Raw genomic sequence first — 22002 nt, 5'->3', positions numbered from 1 at the left:
ACAACTGTGTGGTGATATTGGGAGTCACTAATTGTCTAATATGGGTGGACTGAATGTGTATGGGTATTTCCCAAGAAAAATATATATTTGAAAAAAGAACCAAATTTCAGGCACTTTATAGAAACACTTGATCTAGCCATACCATTCTGTATTACTTACAAGTAAACATATTCTTAAAGTTTCTTTATGCTCTGCTATTACTTGACTCATTTTTACTTAAGTCTCAATGGAAAAAAATGATAACAGCTATGTAATTAGTAAAATAGCTAAATTTTACCTTGAGATAGGGGGTTGTAATTATCCCAGGTCAGTCCCAGATTTCAACAACTGTTCCAGCATAATTATTAATATTGACCACTTTCACTCTCAACAGTATCCCAATTATTTAAAGGATAAATTGTTCTTAATTTGTGTTATTCACAAGGAATATCAACATTCTGTTTTAATAGAATAATCCACATCCAAAATAAGACAAAAATAAAATATATGATGTATCTTTTATTTATTCTACTGGTGAGTTTTCAAGACAAGTATTTTGGTTCGTTAAATTGCTGCTGGAATGCAATATACCAGAACTGGAATGGCTTTTAAAAAGAGAATTTATTATGTTACCAGTTCACAGTGCTACGACCATAAAAATATCCAAACTAAGGCATTCAGAGAAAAATATCTTGACTCAAGAAAGGCTGATGGGTCAAGAACACCTCTGTCAGCTGGGAAGGCACATGGCTGGCATTTGCTGGGGTCTTTGGCTTCTGCTTTCAAACAGTTCCCCCAGGGGCATTTTCTTTCTGCATCTCCAAACATTTGGGTTTTATGTTGGCTCTGAAGCTTTTTCCAAAATGTTTCCCCTTTTAAAGGAGTCTAGTAAACGAATCAAGACCCCACCTTGAATGGGTGGAGTCACATTTCCATCTCATCAAAAGGCCACACCCACAACTGAGAGGGTCAATCTCCATGGAAACAATCTAATCAAAGGTCTCCACCTAAACAATAGGCCTGACCCCACGAGATTGGGTCAGGATTAAAACATGGCTTTTCTGGGGTACATAATATTTTCAAACTGACAACACAAATTAAAAGCTTAGTCCATGTGGCAGTTTGAAAGGATTTCTGTATCCTAGAAAAGTCATGTTTTAATCCTAATCAATCTTGTGAGAGCAATGGTTTCTTCTAATCCCTATTCAGCACTATAGATTGAAAACATGATTAGGTTATCTCCACAGAGGTGTGACTCAATCAATTGTGAGTATTAAACTTGATTAGATGGAGACATGTTTCTACCATTCTACATGGGTCTTGATTAGGTTACTGGAATCCTATAAAAGAGAAGACCTTTTGGAGAGAGTGTGGTAGTTAGATTCAGTTGTCAACTTGGCCAGGTGAAGGCACCTAGTTTTGTTGCTGCAGACATGAGCCAATGGTACGTGAACCTCATCTGTTGCTAATTACATCTGCAGCTGCCTAGGAGGCATGCCTGCTGCAATGAATGATGTATGACTTAATTGGGTGGTGCTTAAATGAGAGAGCGCAACATAGCACAGTCCAAGCAGATCAGCCCAGGAGATGCAGAAATAAATCACCCCAGGGAAAGCTGCTGGAATTCAGAGGCCTGGAGAGAAGGCCAGCAGAGATTACCCTGTGCCTTCCCAAGTAAGAAAGAACCTCAAATGAAAGTTAGCTGCCTTTCCTCTGAAGAACTAACAAAATAAATCCCCTTTTATTTAAAGCCAATCTGTTTCTGGTGTGTTGCATTCCGGCAGCTAGCAAACTAGAACAGATTTGGTACCGGAGAGTGGGGTGCTGCTGCAGTTTGCAAATACCAGATATGTCAGAACGGTTTTTTTGGATGGCTAAGGGGAAGATTTTGGAGGAACTGTGAAGAGAACGATGGCGAAGTACTGAAGTGCTTGAAGAGACTGTTGGCATAAACGGAACCACTGCCAATCTTGACAAAGGGAAAAAATTGGAGTTTGCAGAGTGAGAACCATGGAAGCTCGGGTCTGAAGCCAAGAAACCTCGGCCAGGAGAGTGGACCTACCCACATACATGGAGAGGGTGAGTTTCCCATCTCATTGCAGTGGAAGACTCATGCAGCCTCAGACCTTGGAGAAGGTACAGCACGCTCCTTGGGGGACTGAGGAGAGCCTGGCTGCCACCACGTGGAGGAGTTGAGCGTGTGCCCCGGAAATGGCAGAGAGCCCAGGGGTGGCCCTGATGCCTGGAAAGAGTAGAGCTGAAAAAAAGGTGGTCTCCTCAATGTTCCCCAAGGTTGATTTGGAAAGAGGCGGGCCACCGCACAGGCCCTTGGAAAAGGTGGGCTGCCACTTTCTAAAGCTGAAAGATAAATGACTTTGACTTTGAAATCCAATGGTGTTTGCCCTGCAGGTTTTCCTCCCAATTTCACCCTATGGATCTTGTGGTTGTCCCTCCTTTGTATATTGGCACCAGACAACTTGTTTTGAGATTCAAAGGTCCACAGCCAGAGGATCACCTTAATACTGTTTAAGATGATGCATGTAGTTGCCAAGTTGACAAGGGGTGGACATATGGTAGTTAGATTCAGTTGTCAACTTGGCCAGGTGAGGGCACCTAGTTTTGTTGCTGCAGGCATGAGCCAATGGTACGTGAACCTCATCTGTTGCTAATTACATCTGCAGTCGGCTAGGAGGCATGCCTGCTGCAATGAATGATGTTTGACTTAACTGGCTGGTGCTTAAATGAGAGAGCACAACATAGCACAGTCCAAGCAGCTCAGCCCAAGTGATTTCTTTGGAGATGCAGAAAGAAATCACCCCAGGGAAAGTTTTTGGAACCCAGAGGCCTGGAGAGAAGGCCAGCAGAGACTATCCTGTGCCTTCCCACGCAAGAAAGAACCTCAGATGTAAGTCAGCTGCCTTTCCTCTGAAGAACTAACAAAATAAATTCCCTTTTATTAAAAGCCAATCCATCTCTGGTGTGTTGCATTCTGGCAGCTAGCAAACTAGAACAGAGTTTCTTTTGAGAAAGAGGAGAGAGCCACAGAACCACAGAGTCCACCAACCAGTGACCTTTGGAGATGAAGAAGGAAAACGCCTCCTAGGGAGTTTCATGAAGCAAGAGGCCTGGAGAGAAAGCTAGCAGATGCCACCATGTTGGCCCTGTGCCTTTCCAGTTGAGAGAAATGGTGAACGTCATCGGCCTTCTTGAACTGAGGTATCTTTCCCTGGATGCCTTAGATTGGACATTTTTATGGACTTGTTTTAATTTGGACAACTTCACAGCCTTAGAACTGTAAACTAGAAACTTATTAAATTTTTTTTAATTCCCATTTTTAAAAAGCTGTTCCATTTCTGGTATATTGCATTCCAGCAGCTAGCAAAATTGAACAGTACAGAACAAGTTTACTTAAATTTTTATTCAATTGCAAACAAAAAAAAGCTTAAAATACAGGGAACTCATTTTTCTTATAAATCATAAAAGTAATATAAGTAAAGGTGACAATAGCCTGGAGAGTTCCTAAGGAAGTAATTCAGAGATTTTAAAAAATTTTCCTCAAGTTCTTCAGCAGAAATTTATTTAAAACAACCAAAGTAAACAAGTCACTTGGTTAAACTGCACCAAAAGCAAAACTGAAATGGTTCAAGGGGATTATGGCCAGCTATCAGAAATGGGACACAGCTGAACCAGGAACACAAAGAGGACTAGTGTTGAGTTGGGTCAATATGCATAACCGAAAGTTTCATAGGAGCCCTAATTTTCAGATGAGGACAAACAAAATCAATATTCTCCAAATCAGGAGAAAAGAATTTTCAGTTTGAAAAGAGTGGATCCTACGTCCCTCAAATTACTCCCTAAAATATAACTATGTTTAGAAACCCTGAATAGTGTTACCCTCTTTTCCCAGATATTACACACTCCCAAGTTGAGGCTGATTCATAGTGGAGTGGGAACAGCATAACCTAGAGAAGGCTAAAGGAACTCTAGCTAAGTTTGGTCATGAAATGAAATGTCAGAAACCTGTAAATTAAACTTTAAATCACAAGTTTCTTAAAATGGGCCCCATATATAGGGAACATATACATCACAGTCTGTCAATTTACAGTGACCCAGTTTATGCCTTTTGTCCAGGTGTAATTATTAATAGGGCCCTCTTCTACTCTCAAGAATCCTAGTTTAAAGAACCTATCCAGGAATATCATTCGTCAGAATCAGCTCAAGACTTTGTTTAAAATGTAGATTCTGAGGTCCCAGACCTCTGGAATTAGAATCTTCAAGGATCCTGGTCTAGGAATTTGCATTTTAAGCAAGTGTCCAGGTAATACTTGGGTACACTAAAGCTTATGTTAGAATGAAGCAGAAAAAATAATTCAACTAATCTTCATTCACTAGTCATTGATTCATCATTTTTTACTGATTTTTACTGATCTTAGTCTCTTCTAACCACATGGATGCAAGGAATTTAGAAAGTTTCTGAGGGAAAAGAAGAATCTAGAGCAATGCTTTATAAATTTATATATAAATTTATAAATTATATATAAATTATATATAAATTTATAAATTATATATAAATTTTATATAAATTTATAAATTATATATAAATTTTATATAAATTTATAAATTATAAATGCTTTATAAATACTTTGCAAAATGCACTAAAGTAAATCATTAGAAAAAGAATCACATGCTTTGATGTTACGCCAATGTCAAATTGCTATAAAAGTCTTTAAATGTTCAATTTTTGTACAGTTATACTGAAAATATAGCAGGTTCAGATCCAGACCACAGCAATAAAGTAAATCTTGCAGTAAAGCCAGTCACATGAATTTTTTGGTTTCCCAGTGCATATAAAAGTTATGTTTACATTATATTATTAAGTATACACTAGCATTATATCTAAGAAACAATGTACATACCTTAATTTAAAAAATACCTTATTGCTAAAAATGCTAACTATCATTTGAGTTTCCAGTGAGTCACTAATCTTTTTGCTGGTGGAGGGTCTGGTGTTGACGTTGATGGCTGCTGACTGAACATGGTGGTAGTTGCTGAAGGCTGGGGTGGCTGTGTCAATTTCTTTAAGTAAGACAGCAATAAAGTTTGCCACATCAATTGACTCTTCCTTTCATGACAGATTTCTCTGTAACATGTGATGCTGTTTGATGGCATTGACCCACAGAACTTCCTTCAAAATTGGGTCAATCCTCTCAAACCATGCCACTGTTTTATCAACTAAGTTTATGTAATATTCTAAATCCTTTCTTGTCATTTCAACAATGTTCACAGCATCTTTGCCAAGGGTAGATTCCATTCAAGAATCTACTTTCTTTGTTCATCCATAAGGAGCAGCTCCTCAACCATTAAAGTTTTATCACGAGATTGCAACAATTCAGTCACATCTTCAGGTTCCATTTATAATTCTAGCTCTCTTGCTATCTCTACCACATCTGCAGTTACTTCCTCTACTGAAGTCTTGAACCGACAAACTCATTCATAAAGGTGGAATCAACTTCTTTCAAGGTCATGTTTATGTTGCTATTTTGACCTCCTCCCATGAATCATGAATGCCCTTAATGACATCTAGAATGTGGAATCCTTTCCAGAAGGTTTTCAATTTTTTTGAATTTATTTTGCCCAGACCATCAGCGGAATCATTGTGGTAGTGAAAGCCTTATGAAATAATGTCTTAAATAATAAGACTTGAAAGTCAAAAGCACACCTTGATTCATGGGCTGCAGAATGGATGTTCTGTTAGAAGGCATGAATTGTGTTGTACATCTCCAACAGTGGTCTTTGGAGACCAGGTTCATTATCAGTGAGCAGTAATCTTTTGAAAGGAATCTTTTTTTTCTGAGCAGTGATCTCAATAGTGGGCTTTAAATATTGAGTAATGCATGTTGTAAACAGATGTGCTGTTATCCAGGCTTTGTTGTTTCACTTAGAGAGTAGATTTTGCACAATTCTTAAGGGTCTTGGGATTTTTGGAATGATAAATGAGCAATGGCTTCAACATAAAGACACCAGCTGCATTAGCCCCTAGCAAGAGAGTCAGCCAATCCTTTGAAGTACTGACATTTCTTCTCTAGCTATAAAAGTCCTAGATGGCATCTTCTTTTAATAGAAAGGTGTTCATCTACATTGAAAATCTGTTGTTTATTGTAGCCACCTTCATTAATTATCTTAGCTAAATCTTCTGGATAACTTGTTGCAGTATCTACATCAGCGCTTGCTGCTTCACCTTGCCTTTTTATGTTATTGAAATGGCTTCTTTCCTTAAACCTCATGAACCTACCTCTGCTACCTTCAAACTATTCTTGTGCAGCTCCCTCACCTCTCACAGCCTTCATAGAATTGAAGAAAGTTAGGGTCTTGCTCTGGATTAGGCTTTGGCTTAAAGTAATGTTGTAGCTGGTTTGGTCTTCTATCTAGACCACTAAAACTTTCTCCACATCAGCAATAAGGTTTGTTAATTTTCTTTATCATTCATGTGTTCACTGGAGTAGACTTTTAATTTCCTTCAAGAACTTTTCCTTTGAATTCACAATTTGGCTAAGTGTTTGACCCAAGAAGCTTAGCTTTCAGCATTTCTCACTTAAACCCTGCCTTCTTCACTAAGCTTAATCATTTCTAGTTTTTAATTTAAAGTAAGAGACTATGACCTTTTCTTTCACTTAAACACTTACAGGCCATTGTAGGGTTAATTGGCCTAATTTCAATATTGTTGTGTCTCAGGGAATAGGCCTTAGATAGGGGAATGGCAGGTCAGTGGAGCAATCATAACGGACATAACATTTATCAATTAAGTTCCCGATCTTATATGGGTGCAGTTTGTGGTGACCTGAAACAATTACAATAGTAACATCATGATCACAGATCATATAACAGATATAACAGTAGTGAAAAAGCTTGTGAGAATTACCAAAATGTGACACAGAGAAACAAAGTGAGCACTTGCATTGGGAAAATGGCACCAATAGACTTACTCAATGCAACATTACCAGAAACCTTTAATTTGTAAAAACAAAACAAAAAAATGCAGTATCTGTGAAGTGCAATAAAGCAAAGTGCAATAAAACAAGGTATGTCTGTTATTATCTCATCACAGCCTAGTAGCAATCTGTGGACTGACATTAGTCCATAGATGACACTTTGAGTAACAATGTACTGGACAGAGAAGGATTTAAGAGAAAAAGAATAGGACAGTCAAAACTTGGACACTATGTATAAACAAATTTTCAGACCCTAGTTTGGAGACTTTATTAAATTGAGTGTGTACATAAAATATGTTGGCCAACTTCACTACTCACTTTTACAGCTAATGATAATCTTTTACTAGGAATCCAAATCATCTGACAAGTTCCCTTCCAACTGCCATTAATGGTACAAATAAAAAATATAGCCCAAATACTTGGACTTTGCAGGCCAATGACAAATTGAATTTTTAGCTTCTAACATCTTATCCATGCTTTAGTTAAAATATATGAACTATAATATTATTATAATTTATTTGCATTTGAAAAGATGCTAGGATTAAATTCCCCAAATATTTTACTGCATCTCCCTAATCACCTCAAAAGGGAAAATGCACAAATGCAAGGAAATTTTTTTTAATGCTCAGTGTAAAGGCAAATTATAAAAAGATGCAAACTATTAGGCTTCGGACGTATAGACAAATATATAAATTCAAGAGAAATAGGAAATGCAAGCTAATACATGAATTAAAAGTAATAAAAATTAGGACTATAAAACATTAACATAAAATACAAAATATTAACAGAAGCAACAGCTCTGCAATTAAGATTTTTTAAAGTATTATTCTGATCTAGAGGTTCAATCACCCCAAATAATAAACAATTATGCCCTGACATCTTAAAGAGACAGAATCAGGGGGGATGCAATGGTGGCTCAGTGGCAGGGTTCTCACCTGCCATGCTAGATGCCATGTTTGATTCCCTGTGCCTGCCCATGCAAAAAAAAAAGAGAGAGAGAATCAAAGTAACAACAACATAAATTTCCTGATTATTGCTTTGAAGTTAACTAATAAAAGCCAAGGGGAGGAATGAAATTGGACCCCTTCCTGGCACCATATACAAAAGTTAACATAAAACTAATCAATGACTTAAACCTAAGAGCTAAAACCATAAAACTCCTAGAAGATAACAGAGGGGCAAATCTTCATGCCCTGAATTTGGCAACAGATTCTTAAATAGGATGCCAAATAGCAAAAGCAAAAAACAAAAACAAGGACTTCATCAAAATGTAAATCTTCTGTGCATCAAAAACATTGTTAAGAAAGTGAAAAGGCACCCTAAATAAAAAGAGAAAATAGTTGCAAATCACATATCTAATAAGCGCTTAATATCCAGAATTTATAAAGAACTCAACAACTACAAGAACAAAATTCAACATCAAAACAAACAACACAATTAAAAGATGGGCAGAAGACTTGAATAAATATTTCTCCAAAGAAGATATGCAAGTGGACAATAAGCACATGAAAAGATTCTCAACATCACTAGTTACTAGGGACATGCAAGTCAAAATCATATTTTGTGAATCTGGATGTGGAGAAACTAGAATCTCATGCATTGCTGATGGGAATGTTAAAATGGTGGCGCCACTATGGAACACAGTTTGACAGTTTCTCAAAACGCTAAACATAAAATTATCATATGACCTGGAAAATTTGTGACCTAGGTACATACTCAAAAAAAATTAAAACAGGGACTCAAAGAGATTCTTATATGCCATTGTTCATAACATGGCAAATTCATAAACACTAAAAGTCAATTAAAGCTTATCATAACAGCAATAGCCAAAAGGCGGAAACAACTCAAGTGTCCATCCATCAAAACAAGAATGGAAAAACAAAATTGTGGTATATACATACAGTGAAATATTTTTAAGCCATAAAAATAATGAAGTTCTGATACATACTGTTACATGGATGAACCTTGAAAACATTATGCTGAGTGAAATTAGCCAGACACAAAAGGACAAATATTGAATGATTACAATTATATGAAATATCTAGATTAGGCAAATTCATAAACACTAAAAGTCAATTAAAGCTTATCATGGGTACAGACTTTCCTTTTGGGTGATGAAAACATTTTGGAAATAGTGGGCACAATTAATTACATTGTGACTGTAATTAATGCATGGAACTAAATGCTTAAAAATTGTTGAAATGTAACTCTATATTTAGCTTCCTAAGGAACCACCAAGCTGTCCTCCACAGCAGTTCCTCAGGAAGCTAAGTATAGAGTTGCCTTAGGACCCAATAACCTGCTACTCAGGATATAGTCAGAATGTATCAAAGCAGGAGATGCGAACAGACATTTGCACACCAATGTTCATAGCAGCATTATTCATAATTGCATAAAGGTAGAAACAACCCAAGTGTCCATCAACAGGACATAAAAGGCATTATGGCTTCCCCCAATCTTGGTCTCTCTCTCAAATTTCTCATGTAGGGGAATTTAGCTGCCATGTCGTGAGGACACTCAACCAGCCTATGCAGAGGCCCACATGGTGAGAAACTGAAGCTTCCTGTCAAAATCAACATAAGTGAACTTTCTTGTAAGCCCATCCTCCATCCCCAATCAGGCCTTCAGCTGACTGCAGCCCTTGCCAACATCCAGACTACAAACAAACGAGAAACCTTAAGCCAGAACTACAAGCAAATGATGAACTTTATTTATTTATTCATTTTTTACATGGGCAGGCACCAGGAATCGAACACAAGTTTTTGGCATGGAAGGCAAGAAGTCTACTGCTGAGCCACTGTGGCCCACCCAAATGATGAACTTTAAACGAGAACCACCCAACTAAGCTGTATCTGAATTTTACCCACAGAAACTATGAGGTAATAAATGTTTATTATTTTAAGCTGCTAGGTTTGGATAATTTATTATGCAGAAAAAGATAATATACCTGGACAACATATTTTTAATCTGCCTGTGTTCTGATTTAATATTATAGAAAATCCACTAGCCAACAGGTTAGAAAGGATGTATGAATGCCTTTAGATTATGTTCACTTTGAAGAAAGGTTAAAAAATGCACGTGAAAACAGAGGGATGTGAATGCATAGCAACAGATGTGTTTTTGTTTATCCAGAAATGAAAATAATTTTGCATTAAAATAAGACACGACTGGTTATGCCAAAATGTGAAACAAGATGTGAAAGACAAATTCAACGGTATAAAATAAGCATAGAAAGATTAACAATAAATACACTTTTTTGGTCTGGGTTTATAATACTACAAAAAATGAACACAAGGGGATAAATGTGTTAAAATTTTTGAGAAAACTGGTCAAATGTGATATATTAATTCATAAGAAACAAAGGCTTATAAATTCTTTCATGAATAATAGAGTAAAATGAAGATTTCATTTTATTTCTGTTAAAATAGCTAAGTTATTCCATACCCAGATTACTACGTAGCACGATAAGGAAATGAGAACACTCAGAAATTTTAAATATGAAATGTATTTAAAAGTTGGTTTATAAATCAGAGGTTTATAATCTTATTTTTAAAAAGTTCATGTAGGGTGGGCAATGGTGGTTCAGTGGCAGAATTCTCACCTGTCACGCTGGAGATTCGGGTTCAATTCCTGGAGCCTGCCCAGGCCAAAAAATAAAAGTACATGTAATATATTTAGATGACTTCCTTGACCAATTAGATTAATTTGATAATTTTGGTTTAAAAACAACACTGTCTCTTCCTGATTTTACCCTATGTTAAAAATCATATTATCATATTGTTCTAATTTGTGTAAGATTTGGACTTAAATTCTCATTATATAAATTTTCTAAATTTCCTACATTTATTTTATTGATAAAGTAAATTATCATCATTTTTAAACATTGTTTAAGATTACAAAAGATATCAAACTGTGTTATATTAGTCAGGATTCAGTCGGGAGACAGAAATCCCACAAGTAATTTGAACAGAGAAAATTTAACTAGTAAAAGAGAGTTAATTACTAAAAGGGATAAAAACAGCACTCTAACATAGGGGTAGACAAATCTATAGCCTGTGGGTTTGACTGGGCTGGGGTGGGGGCAGAGTGAATAAAACCCAGGTAAGACTTTTCCTAAACATGAAAATATTCTATTAATTCTCAGTGCTTTTAACACACTCGTAAACATTTTTTGGAAAAAATTTCCTTACTTTTGAAGAAAAAAAGAAGTTGACATTCCTAATAATCGCTTCTTGACGTGTTCTTAAAGATATTGCTTGTAAGTATTTCTTACCTTAAGATACTCAGGGCTTATATTTTGTCTCATGACAGTTCTCTTTGATTTTATCTTTCCCAAATTCAGAATAATAAAACTGTTAAAATGGTCTTTCACATCTAAGTATCCTTGGGTTCGTTATAAATGGCCATTACGTAACACAAAGATTTGACTCCTTCACCTTATTTAAAAAAAAAAAAAAAAGGATTACAGAAATTATTAGCCTTGTCTGGCATTCTCCAACTTCTAATTAACTCAAAACTACTGTGGGAACTCTTTGCTTCATTAAATTGACTTAAAAGAAAAAAAAACCAGACAAATTCAAAGAGACGTTCATCTTCCTAAGTTAACCATGCATAAGTAAAATATGTTGAAAATAAATATGCTTCCGTATTTGTTTATCTTTCAAGTTAAAGGAAACAAACATTAATATATAAAGACTGATGCGACAGCTGTCAACAAAAAGATTTTACATCTATCTAGGTTTAAATAAGCTTGTCAATTGGTGACATTCATAAATATACTTTATGGGATAAATGAAAAGCCTGGAAGTTTGTCAACATTCTTTCTGTTCCTAACATGTTCTAACTTCCAGGATAATTAGTGACTAAATCCTTAGAAAGCTAATTACATGCACTTTACCTCAATAGAAGATTCCATTCTCTTCTATTCTGATAGTGCTGGCTGATAAATTAGCCAAAGTCTACCGTCTTATCATCACAAGTGGTTTCTGCTTCTTCCTGAAGCTCCTGAATATAAACTAAAAATCAGGTATTGAGCCTTGTAGAAGATAGGTCAAAAGAACTTCAATAAAGGTCTGCATCATGCTCTCATAACTGGTGGTGTTACAGGGAATAATTATGGGTATTATTGACATCATTGCTATGGACAGATATGTGGCTGGGTCAGGCTTTCTAGAACCATTTTGATCCAGACGCAGAAGACAATGTGATAGATTGTTTACACCCAAGACCACCAGAACAAACTCCCAAATGCCAGAAGCCACTGTTTACCACACACTATATGATTTTGTCCTTTAGTCTCTTGGCTTTTTTCTTTTCTCTGTGCCTGTTAAGATTCTAGACTATTAGCAGACAGCCCTGTCCTTTATTCTTAGTACTACTGAGAACTTTATCTTTAGCAATTATCAAATATAGGACTAACTGTTTAAACACTGACAAAAAAGTGAATAATCCATATCCAAATTAAAGGAAAAACTTATTTAGAAATCCAACTAGATTATGGGATATGTGGGACATTACTTCAAACTTTAATAATTATTCTTGTCTAATATTTTGTCTGTTGCAGATGACAAGCACGTAATCTCCAGAATCTTAAATGCTGTTATGCAGCTGCTATCATGCCAGATAATTCAAGACAGCTCATCTAAGATAAAGAATAAAATGGTGCCTGTGAGGTCAAAATGATGACCATCAAAAACTTGATAAACAACAATCACCATCTATCAAACAACAATGCAGATCTTGATAGATCATCTCCAACAACTTGGTCAATCCCTAGTTTAGCAGAATGATCAGAAGTAGAGATTGAGAATTGAAACAGAAACCACAAATTGCTCACAAAAGCTTAGAAAAACACTATGGCTTGCAAAACAAATTGAACCAAACCAACCAGTGTACTTCACAGACTACCTAAACTCAAACTTTTTTTTTCACCTGAGTTCATTCAAATCCATATGTTCCAAAACCAAATTGCTCTAACAGTAATTATTCAGAGATTCATGTGTACTAAAGGTAAGGCCACTTCAGTACCTTTTTCAGCAACTTGCCTAAACCACATTTCTAACCAATCCCTTCAACCCTAAAATCACTCTGACTAACCCCAGCTTCTAAGCCCTTATAATGTACTCTTTTCTAACTCACTCTTTTGAGATGTCCACAGTTTTTCTGGTATATGTTACTCCTTGCTGCAGCGAGATAAACAAACATAACTGATTTTTTGACTATAGATATGTTCCTGGTGGTCTTTGGTGCTTGGCTTTAACATCCCCAAAGCAGGAAACTAACTGGTGGCTGAAGATTAGGGATAGGAAGAAGACTTTTCCCTATATAGCTTTTAAAATTTTATGCCATGTTATTGTATTTGTATTATTTATTCAGAAAATAAATAAAATTAGAATTTTAAAATATATGCATCTATTGGGATGCACGGATAATTCAGTGGTAGAATGTTTGCCTGCCATGCAGGAATCAAACCCAGGCCCATGCACCACTACCCCAAAAAAATCTATTATAGATGAATCAATCAACAATAATGCTATTAATGTCCAATCTGGTGGTATCTCACCAGGATTCACAATATTGCTGGATGTCAGCTGAAACAAAAATTCACAAGACTAGGCACATTACAGATGACCAAAAGATCAATACATCATCAACAGCTCTTTGTGACAAAAGTCAAAATTCAAAATCTCTTTCTGTTTGCAAACTAAATCAGCCAGAAGTTAAGGGTGACAATTAGCTTTATATTTAATATGAACAAACTCTTTTTACGCTATGTGTATATTAAAATAAAATGTAAAGATCCTTCAACTTGTCATTAAAATCTCATAAATGGAGCTATATTTGATAAATATGACTTGTATTATGCTGTAATTAGAGTGAAGCTATTTTTAAACTTTTTTTTGGAAATTTTCAAGCATGGAATTCACAAAAATAGAAAGAACAGCATCATAAACACACATGTAGTATCAACTATCAACATTCTCCTAATCTTCAAATCATCCTTTCCTTATTTTTTTAAAGATTTCTCTAAATCAGAGGCACTTTACACTAAATGCAAAAGAATCTTTTAAACACTAAAGACTCCAAAAGAAAACAATAACCACCAAAAAAAAAGAACAAAAACAAGTCTCTTAGTTTCCCCAAAGCCAAAAATTATCACCATTAAAATGTTAGTGTATACCAGTGTTTATTATAGTTAAACATAATATTTTATAATCAGTTATACTATATAGACAATTTTGTAGTCTCTCTTTTTAATTTAATAGTAAACTACCTGTGGTAGGTTGAATTATGTCCTCCAGAAAAAAATGTTCTGAATCTTAATCCATTCCTGTGGGTATGAAGCCACTGTAAACAGGACCTTTTGAAGATGACATTTTAGTTACAGTATGGTCAACTAAAACAGAATGGGTCATGGGTGCACAGGTGGTTCAGTGGCAGAATGCTTCGCCTTCCACACGGGAGACACAGTTCGATTTCCAGACCATGCACTCCCCCCAAAAAACCCAGAATGGGTCTTAATCTGGATTACTGGAGTCATTTACAAGCAGAAGAAACACAGTGAGAGTAAGAGAAAGTCACCGGCAGGAGCAGAAGCTGGAAGTCAACGGAAATCAGAGAAGAAAAGAAGAGGCTACCATGTGCATTGCCATGTGAAGGAAAAGCCAAGGACTGCAGGCAGACAGACCCAGAAAGCTACACTCTTCAGGGAGAAAACATCACACCTTGCTGCACCTTGATTTTAGATTTCTCCTAGTCCCAGAACTGTGAGTCAATAAATTCCCATTATTTAAGCCAACCCATTGTATGGCATTTATTTTAGCAGCTGAAATCAAGATACTTTTAAAATTTCCTCATGCCAATAAATATTGTTCTACAATATTTTAGAATTTTACTTTAAACAATGTAATTTTCGGTCAGTATAATGGAGTAATTCAACTAAATAATCTGCTATTATTAAACATTGCAATTATTCTTGTTAATTTATTGTTGTTGTAATGTGGCAACAAATATCTTTGTTCATATTAAGCTCAGATGTTTATTGTACATTTGAATGTCTCTTTTTATCAATGAACATCATATCCTTTGCTCACTTTTCTTTTTGTGTTAATGTCATTTGCAGTTCTCTAAGTATAAACAATGGCTAAAAATATATCCACATATTAAAGCTAGCAGTAACTCCTTTTCATATACCCTGAAAATATTTTTTTCCTAAAGCATACTTTTTAAAAGACGGTATTACAACTCCAGACAATATTTCGAAGCAAATTGTTAGCCTTCTAAAGCAAACTTCTGATGTCTAGTTCATAAGGAGCGTCCGTTTATTTTCTCATTTCGGCTTTCATTTAATTTTGCAGCAGCCTACCAATCTGCAAGGTCATTTTAGTCAAAATGTCATTTGTACTAAATCCTGTAATAATTTTAGGGTGTAGTTTCCCTAACTTACTTCATGTGTTTGTTTGTTGGAATAAGCTTTATTGAGGTTTATTTACCATAAATTGTATCTACTGTAAGTGTACAATTCAATGATTTTGAGAAACATACACATTTGTCAAACTGCCACCACAATCAATATATAGATATTTCAATCAATCCCAATTTCCCTGTGCAATCCATCCCTCCCTTTGACCCTAGCACCAGGCAACCACTAATCTATCACTTCATATTAATTTGTATTTTTAGTTTTATACACATAGAACTGTACAATAGATAGTCTTTTGTGTCTGGCTTCTTTCACTAAGCATAATGATTTTGCATTCATCCACACTTTTGCTGAGTAGTATTCCATTGTGTGGATATAACACATTATGATTACCTATTTTCCCGTCAGATATTTCCCACTGGTGACTGTGACTAAAGCTGCTATAAACATTTGTGTATAAATGTTTTGTGTTTATATTTCTCTTGGGTAAATACCTAGCAGTAGAATGGCTGGATGGTAGGGGAAGTATATAATTAACATTTTAACAAATTGCCAAATAATTTTCCAAAGCAGTTATATAATTTTCTTTCCCCACCAGCAGTGTATGAGAGCTCCAGTTATTCCACATCCTCACCAAAACTTGGTACTGTCAGTCTTTTTAATTTCAGCCATTCTAATGTATGTGTATCACTTCCCTGATAACTAGATATTAAACATTTTGAATGCTTGTTTTGTTGGCCATTCGTATATCTTATTTTTTGCCTATTTTTAAATTCCATTCTTTGACTTATTAGTGAGTTGTAAGTTCTTTACATATTTTGGGTATGAATCCTTTGTAAGACCTATGTAACATGAATATTTTCTCCCAGTCTGTGGCTTGCCTTTTTGTTTTCTTAATAGTGTATTTAGAAGAACAAATTATTTTTATTTTGATTAAGTCAATTTTTCAGTTTCATGCTTTTTTCTAAGAAAACTTTGCCTACTCCAAGGTCAAGAAGACGTTCTCCTATGTTTTCTTTTTAAGTTTTACCTTTTACATTTAGGTCTTTGACCCATTTTCAATTAATTTTTGTGTAGGGACTCTATTCCATTCCACTGATCTGTATGTCTATCCTTTCACCAATATCACATTTTTTTCTTTATATGTCTCCCTACATATATGTATTTCTATATCTATTCATACATACACACAAAGGCAGATACATGATACGCATATCACAAGGAATTATGTTTACAACGTTTTCTGTTTTTTTTTTTGGTGTGGGTGCATTGGCTAGAATACCATATGTCTTGATTATTGTATCTTTATAATAAGTCTTGGAAATCAGGTAGTAGGAATCCTTCACCTTTCTTCTTTTTAAAAATTGGTTTGGCCATTCTCAGTCCTTTTCACTTTCATGTACACTTTATTATCAATTAGCTTCTCAATTTCTATAAAAATTTTGCTGGGATTTTTACTTGGGGTTGCATTGTACCTATAAATCAGTTTGCATATGATTAAGAACAATAACCAATATATAAAACTGTTTCAGGTGGGGGGAGATGGGTTTGGCTATAAAAGGGTTATATAAGAGTATCTTGCAGTTGGTACAGCTGAGTATCTTAATTGTGGTGGTGGTTACACAAGGTCACGTGACAAAACTGCATATAGCTCTGCACACACATACATATACAATGAATGCATATGTAATTGGCAAAGTCTGAATAATTTCTATGGATTGCGGCAATGTCAATTTCTTGGTTTTGGTATTATACCATGATCCCTTCAGATGCTGAAGTTGGAGTTATGGGGTCTGGGGGAGGGCTGTACATATTTCTTTAAACTGTCCTGTGAATCTATACTTATTTCAAAATAAAGGTTAAATATATTTTAAAAACTAAGTTTCTAAAGTAAAGTACAATGAAGAAATTCTGCTGCCTTTTCACAGCCAAATTCAAGTCTACTGCTGCAGTATATGTCTATTATATGAACAATACATATTTTCAAGTAAATATAACTGACATCTGGTACAGATTAGCAAAAAAAAATGGTGATGACCACTTTTACTCCTACAGTAAGTCTGAGATAAACCTTTAAAATTACTGGCCTATGAGGCTTGCTCTTGTGAAGCTTATATATGTTGCAGAGCTTAGCTTACCTACAGACATGCCTAAGAGTCAACCTCTGGAGGACCTCTTTTGTTGCTCAGACATGGCATCTCTCTCTCCAAGCTCATTTCTGCAAGTGAAATCATTGTCTTCACCGCTATGTGGGACATGACATCCAGGGATGAAAGTCTCCCTGGCACAGTGGGAGATGACCCCCAGGAATAAGCCTAACCCTAGCACTGCAGGATCAACAATGCCATACAGACCAAAAGGGGGAAAATAAGTGTAACAAATAAGGTATCAGTGGCTGAGAGAGCTAAGAGAGCTCAAATAGAGTTGAGACGCCATACTGGAGATCACTCTTATACATGCTTCAGTTAGATATTGCTACCTATCATAACTTGCCAAACCCTAACTAAAACCATTCCTGCCAATCCTTAAGAACACCTAGGCTCTTCTGTTGCCATTTTAAATCCAGCTCCATGCAATGTTCTGCTGCCACTGCTACCGGAACTCGGTCTGCATGCCAGCACTCCTCTGCCGACAGCTCCGCCACCATGGAGGACATTAACGAGTATAGCAACATAGAGGAATTCGCAGAGGGATCCAAGATTAACATAAGCAATAATCAGCAGGATGACGGTAAAATGTTTATTGGAGGCTTGAGCTGGGATACAAGCAAGAAAGATCTGACTGAATATTTGTCTCGACTTGGAGAGGTTGCAGACTGCACAATTAAAACAGATCCAGTCACTGGAAGATCAAGAGGATTTGGATATGTGCTTTCAAGGATGCTGCTAGTGTTGATAAGGTTTTGGAATGGAAAGAACACAAACTGGATGGCAAATTGATAGACCCCAAAAGGGCAAAGGCTTTAAAAGGGAAAGAACCCTCCAAAAAAGTTTTTGTGGGTGGATTGAGTCCAGATACTTCCAAAGAGCAAATAAAAGAATATTTTGGAGCATTTGAAGAGATTGAAAATATTGAACTTCCCATGGATACAAAAACAAATGAAAGAAGAGGGTTTTGTTTTATCACATATACAGATGAAGAGCCAGTAAAAAATTACTAGAAAGCAGATATCATCAAATTGGTTCTGGGCAGTGTGAAATCAAAGTTGCACAACCCAAAGAGGTATACAGGCAGCAACAGCAACAACAGAAAAGAGGAAGAGGAGCTGCAGCTACTGGACGAGGTGGTACTAGGGGTCATGGACGAGGTCAGGGCCAAAACTAGAACAAAGGATTTAATAACTATTATGATCAAGGATATGGAAATTACAGTAGAACCTATGGTGGTGATCAGAACTATAGTGGCTATGGTGGATATGATTATACTGGTTATAACTATGGGATCTATGGATATAGACAGGGATATACAGACTACAGTGGCCAACAGAGCACACACAGCAAGGCATTGCGTGGGGGTGGCAATCACCAAAACAATTACTAGCCACACTAAAGGAGGACCTTGGAGAAAAGAAGAGGAAGTGCTAAAGTAACCCATCTTGCAGGCCGATGTTGAAGACTGGTCTTCTGTTGATCTAAGATGATTATTTTGTAAAAGACTTTCTAGTGTACAAGACACAACTGTCCAACTGTATATAGCTGCCATTTAGTTTTTTGTCTTCACTTTGTCCTTTGCTATCTGTGTTATGCCTCGGTGTGGATTTGTTTATACAAATTTTATTTGTATGATTTCATGTTAAACCTCAAATAAACGCTTCCTTATGTGATTGTTAAAAAAAAAAAAAAAAAAAAGAATACCTAGGGCATTATATAAGATTCTACAAAGGCTGCATGTACTAGGGTAACTCTTCAAAACCTACAATCTCCGTATGGGTCCCTGGACCAGTAAGTTCTGACATTCAGAGGGGCCTGCCTCCTCAGACATCAACTAGTTTCATCCCCCTATCCCATATGATCGACAGTCCCTTCAAACATGAAAAAGTCAGAATGGGCATAGCCAAAATACCCCTAAAGAGTGGGAGAAAGATCAAAGGTGATGGTGGAGTTATACAGGGAAGATTGGGCTTAACAAATGAGTATGAGTGCTGAATCATTACACTGATTTTTCTTTTAGCCTCCAGTACCTTAGAGCAGCAAGAAATAAAAACCTAGAATTGTGGAACTGTAACTCATACCAAACTCTGAAATCTATTCTACAACTAATTGTTGTGATGTACTTTGAAATTTACTGCTTTTATATATATGTGTTATTTAAAGAAAAGGAGAAGTATAACAGAGAAGATAGGACCCAACAAATGAGTATGACCGCTGAATCATTATACTGATATTTCTGTTGTTCTCCAGTGTCTTATGGTAGCTAGAAGGAAAAATGAAAAATCATTGAATTGTAAACCCATACCAAACTTTAAAATCTGTTCTATAACTACTTGTTAAAATGTGCTTGGAAATTTATTTTTTTTGTATATATGTTATATTTCACAATTTAAATAAATTACTGGCCTATAAGCTATTATTTTTAGATTATTGTGTGGTCTTACCCTCATGGGACACCAGGCTTTAGCTAAATAGTTATCTCTGTTCACTACAAATAACCCTGCCTTCATTGCTATTTTAAACTAGCAAGCCTGCCCTACTTCTGCAGAAAGATTTCCTAATCTACTCACCTGCCTTTCCAATCATAAATTAGTTAAATACTGCTGAAGAGGTCATATTAAATATTCTACTAAAAGTAATATGTGCCTTTCAGATCCTTCCATAACTTATTAGAACATGTAGTTTTATTGAATAACCTGACCTTGCTCTTTAGGATCATTTCCTCTGTTCACTGATAGTAACAAAACCCATTTTCAAAGCGTAAGGAAGTGGTCATCTTAGAACCAATTAATAACCACCATCAGTGATAATCTGTCAGAAACAGTAACTTCTATAATGACATTATATATTTTCAATAAAAACTTCACAATAGTCAAAAAAGCCCAACTTTCTTCCATGGATAAATCCACCAATTATTTTACTCCAGCAATCAATTAAAACTACCATAAAGCCTTAGGTCACAAGAATAAAATATACGTAGGCACACATAAAAAACACAACTTAAATCTTACCTCCTTGGGCTACTGATCACAGTCAAAGTTAAATTTAAACTTTAAAGAATTATCAATTTATAGACTGAGGAAGGAAGCATTTCATACCAGATAAAGTCTACACTTTAGTCATCTGTTCCTCTCAGTGGTATCTGTCATAGGGAGGAGCTTCACAGTTCTAATTCTGTTACATTTGGGGGAGGCTGTTATATGTTGTATGTGTGAATACTTTTCAAGATCATATTTAAGCTTTTCGGTATAACCAGAAATGCATTGCATGGAATAGGAACTACACATTTGTTTGTGAATATATGATTTCCAAAATGCCATTTATACTATAGAAAATGAAAATTTTATTATTTGTCTTAAGCATTCTAGGTTTAAATCTTTTCAAAACCTAAGGAGAATTTAAAGGTTGGAAAATATAAAGTGCACTACTCTTAAATCATTTCATATATGCCTCTTAAAGTAAAACAGGTCAAATTTTTCACCAAGATTTTAAAATTAATTTCTTAAATCAACAAAAGTCAACATTTATTAAGTGCCCATTATGGGCACTGTGCTAAGTACTTTACATATAATATGAAATGTAATCTTTAAATTCTGAGGTAGATACTATTATCTCCCATTTTACACCTGAGTCAAAGAAGATAGCAAGGGTCACACAGCTAATAATCAGCAGAGCCTGTGCTCTTATTTACACTGCCTTCCACAGAATAAGCTTTTTATGCTTTCACTTACTTAAACATTACTAATCACAGATCAATACGCTAGGCACCATATTCTGTATTAAGGGTATATAGTTCTTGCCCCTGAAGAGAATAGTCCAGGTGTGAATAAAGGACATGAAAATATTTAAAGAAATTTGTAAAGCAATATGAGACTGCTCATGGGGGTACATAAAAGGCAATATCTGTTTTTCTAACGATGATGATGATCTATGTGCCAGCTGCTGCTCTTCGTGATACAACTATTCTATGAGCTAAATTTTCTTACCCCTCTTCTATAGATAGGAAAACAGGTTAAGTGATTTGTAAAAATCTTGTAAAAGAAGGTTAAGTGATTTGCCCAAGTTCATGCACCTAACAAAAGAGGCAGAATTTGAATCTGAAATGTCTGTTTCCCAAGCCCATGCTCTAAAATCACTCCTCTATACAGTCATGTAGGAAGAGGAGAAAAACCTCAGAAGTTATCTTAGTCAAATCTGAAAGATAAATAGGGTACATCAAGTTGGGGGACATGATTCTACAAAGTAACACACACAGCACATTCACAAATATAAGACAACATGGCATACTGTGAACTACAAGCTGTAGAAATGAACAGAAGTGGAGCACAAGGTTAGACAGGCTTACCACCACAGGAACAGTATGTCAAGCAAAGCTCAAATTTACCCACAGGCAGGAAGTGTTCACGAAGGATTTTAAGCAAAAGAACAATCCTTCACATTATTCACAGATCATGGTGGTATG

The 22002-nt window shown here is 35.7% G+C and overlaps 1 protein-coding gene and 1 pseudogene across 5 annotated transcripts in view; one reads left to right on the top strand and one right to left on the bottom strand.

The window, feature by feature from the left end:
• PPP3CC (protein phosphatase 3 catalytic subunit gamma) overlaps positions 1-22002 on the bottom strand; it is a 179700-nt gene that overhangs the window by 152810 nt on the left and 4888 nt on the right. The window lies entirely within an intron of this gene.
• On the top strand, positions 18111-18939 carry LOC143677125 (heterogeneous nuclear ribonucleoprotein D-like pseudogene; annotated as a pseudogene).

Source organism: Tamandua tetradactyla, chromosome 3 (assembly GCF_023851605.1).
Source record: "Tamandua tetradactyla isolate mTamTet1 chromosome 3, mTamTet1.pri, whole genome shotgun sequence".
Lineage (NCBI taxonomy): Eukaryota > Metazoa > Chordata > Mammalia > Pilosa > Myrmecophagidae > Tamandua > Tamandua tetradactyla.
This window is presented reverse-complemented; position numbering and strand designations above follow the sequence as displayed.